This window comes from Brassica napus, chromosome A10 (genome assembly GCF_020379485.1).
Source record: "Brassica napus cultivar Da-Ae chromosome A10, Da-Ae, whole genome shotgun sequence".
Classification (NCBI taxonomy): Eukaryota; Viridiplantae; Streptophyta; class Magnoliopsida; order Brassicales; family Brassicaceae; genus Brassica; species Brassica napus.
Window position 1 is genome coordinate 3,191,746 of NC_063443.1, and position 3,696 is coordinate 3,195,441.

Consider the following 3,696-nt stretch of genomic DNA (forward strand, 5'->3'; position numbering starts at 1 on the left):
AAATGAGATTTAAACTAAAAATATAAGTTGTTACAAAACTAAGAATATACAGTAAAAACTCTATAAATTAATAATGTTGAGACTTATTAATTTACAGAGTTATTTATTTACCAAAAATTTTCATTTTAAAATATTTACTATATAAACATTTATTAAATTTTAGAAAATTGAATTTCCTTTTATTTTATTTTACTATTTGGTGTATATCAAATATATTTATATAATTATAATGTTTTAAGATATAATTTTACTAAAGATTATCAAAAGTTTTGAAGTGTTCAGAAAAAGATGAATTTTATTGTGAATATAAAATAAAGAATATGTTTCTTTTATACTTATAATATATATATATATATATATATATATATATATATATATGTTTTATTAATTTATGATTTTAGTAGGACCATAAATTTATATTAGATTTTTAAATAATTTATCATTTTATTATATTATTGATTTGTATCATATTTTGAAACGGTTCAACTCGAGACCAAAGAAATTTATTAATTTAACGATTTTATTAATTTATAGAGCCTCTACTGTATTACACAAACAAAATCGTTAATATTATGGAAAAATCATTTCTTTTATGTAAAACGCTGATTTGATAAGATAAATTTTACACAAATACACAAAACAAATCATATATTTCTTTGCATACAAAAGAAAAGTAATTGTAATATTCTTAAATAATGGTATAACATAAAATTTATTGATTATGAAATAAAATGCTTATAAAAGCGACAAATTCCGCGCTTTAAAAATCTAGTAAACCATCCATTCCATTAATAAACGTAAAATCATCACTACTTCATATGGCACCTCCGCCGCCGAGTCCTCGTTTCCTGGCGGTCTATTGGGATACACAGCAACGTCACTCCTCGCCGAATCATCATCCACGTCATCGTACGGATTCAATGAAGCATTGTGTTCCGAGTATTGTATCTTTGCCCTTTCCTCTTCCGAAGGGTGGTGACTTCTAACATCCACCCAACCATCCGTTTCCCAATTTGCCCCTCTAGTCGTTGCTATTTTACAGATCCTTGTCATCGCCGCACTCCACTCGCTTCTCTCTACCTCCTCATCTTCTTCATCCGAGTTAAACCAGTCCAGCACATAACGCGGAGATGAGTGTTGGACCAATTATTATAAGCTTAACATGGGCTGAGTAATAATTTGATCTGTGAATAGAAAAAATTTATAAGCCCAATGGATGATCAAAATTATGATTTTATGTGAAGAGTTATGGAGATTTTGGACTCACTTTGCAAGCTAAATGAGCTGAGCAAATTGATTCATTTGTTGGGTTTTGGACCCATGATGTAAAAGACTTAAGCCTTAAGAGAAAAACTTGGCAACCAGGTTAGCAAACAAGCTCTCGTGGTGACCAAGTCAAGCTATCTTGGTGGCCAAGTCAAGCCAACTTGGTTACCAAGTTTAACTTGCTTGGTGACCAAGCTAAATTCTTTTATAAATACCCATGCTCTTTCCATAATCTCAACACATCTCACAACTCACACAATCATCTCTCTAACTACCACTTTCTGTCACTAGAAAAAATACTCTTTAGATTTTATTTTTTAAAGTAAGTGTCTCGAGAATATATCGTAGTAGTTAGTCCGTAGATTCTGTTTCGGGTGTTGCAAAACGGTCTCATCACGGTTGTATTCTAAGATTCAAAAATCGCATAAAACCGTTACACATTACGGACGATTTTTGAGTTAAGGAAAAAGATCAAATCTCGACTCCGTGAATTCGTCTAAACGTTGTAAGTCTTTATATTATCGGTTATATGCTTTTTTGTTTAGTAATTTTCAATCAGGATTTTCGCGGTCCTACAATGAGTACGTTACTTGCCTTGACGTCGCAGTGAACGAGTCCTCGCGAGTGGACGTGGCGGAGAGCGGAGATGAGACACGCCGCGTAACGCCGTAGGAGAGTCTCGTCGATTCCGTTTTTAGCCGCGTCACCTTCTGGGAGATACTCTAAGTGGAGGTTGCGAAACGACGTCATCCCTTCTTTCGAGACTCCGTCGCCGAGGAACCGCACTATGTGAGGGTGAGGCTTGAGTGAACGAACGGAGATTTCGTTCTCTAGAGAGTCTAACTGAGCGGGAAGACACGTGGCGAGATCCACGGACTTCACGGCGAAAACTTCACCGTCTGTTTTATTAATCGCCGTGCTAACTGTACCGAAACTACCTCTTCTGATGCACGTACCACGGATCCAAGAAGATGACATTGAAGAAGAGGAAGAAGAAGTGTGACTTGTGTGTGATGCTCTGTTTCTCCATGTTTGCCAACTTTCATATGTCGTCCTTACAAAACACGAAGCTATTTATATGTGTGTTTTCGAAATTTAAGACAGAAAATGTGAACGTGAAATAAAGTTGCAATTGTTTTTTGTTGCTAACATTGACAATCGTCCTTTCGATTTGCAAAGTCTCATCTTTTTTACTAATCTTCCACGTGTTTATGTCATGTAAAACCCAAGCTCTCGTGTCTATCACTAACATTTTTTTCACAAATTCTACGATGTTCGATGGTCAGGTTATGGACTTTAACGATTATGTTATATTATATATATAGAATAAAATCTATAACTTGATCTATGCGAAATGCTACTATGATCGAATGAGTAGTTCATTAGTTGTTTTGAAAACAGAACAAAAAAACAGAAAGGATAATTTAAAATTTAGAGGAAATTAAGGTTGCATGGCACGAAGGACACTTGGAGAAGTTATCGGGATATTTGTAAGAATCAATGCACTTGCCAAAATACTCCTAGCTTAGTCCTTATCTAACAAGAATCAAGTTGCGTTTGATATTTGTCTCTTGATTTTTTACTCCCACGCAATCGTTTTGGTTTTTATAACTTGAACATTTTAAAATACTATGTAGAGTTATTAGAAATATGACAGGATCACGTTGATCCAATCACTCAGACAAATCGTGGTGAAGACAAATGAGCAGTTAAAACGTGCCGATAGATTTGGAACGCTTGATATCTCTTTCACATTGTTGGTTCGTGCTATTATTTGACTCCTACATGATCAGACATGGAATATACGGTAGCCGACGTACAAATCATTAGCAAGGGATTCATGTATCTAAATATAGCCAGCCAAGTGCACAGTAACTTGATATGTATGCAAAGTAGAGGATATCAGGACTAATATCGGGAGTCAAAAAGGGTATATGAGGTTGCCGAAAGGGAGTGGATTTTAAGACGGTGGTCCATTGTGGCATGAAACCATTGGTTGATGATCTCCAGTTGTCTGAACACAGATATTGGGAATTGATGTGCTTGATCAGGCTCCACGCATAGTGAAAGTATTACTAAATTATTTGTCGTTGGGATCATCAAGCACGAAAACTTACTCTAAAACTATCCAAAGAACCCCACGTGTTTTCCCCTATCTCAGCCTTTTATCCTCTGTAATTCCCTGTACTTTTTCAAAAAGTTTCTGATTGTAGTAATACCCATCGGTCCAAAGCCAGCTTCTCTACGCAAACAGGGTTTCTGACCGGAACTCCACCGGGTTCTGCCCCCGACGCCGTCGGAGGGTCAGCCAGGTGCAACGCCCCTGTGCCGTCGTCGATCTCTCACTCGCCTTGCAAGACGTTCTTTGTCTACTTCTGAAAGTAGATCTCGGTCCTATGGAGTTATTCTGCTAGAAGAACATCGTTACTT

The 3,696-nt window shown here is 36.1% G+C and overlaps 1 pseudogene; it reads right to left on the minus strand.

The window, feature by feature from the left end:
- Positions 1–631: 631 nt before the first annotated feature.
- Positions 632–2,296, minus strand: LOC125579437 (annotated as a pseudogene).
- Positions 2,297–3,696: the final 1,400 nt, after the last annotated feature.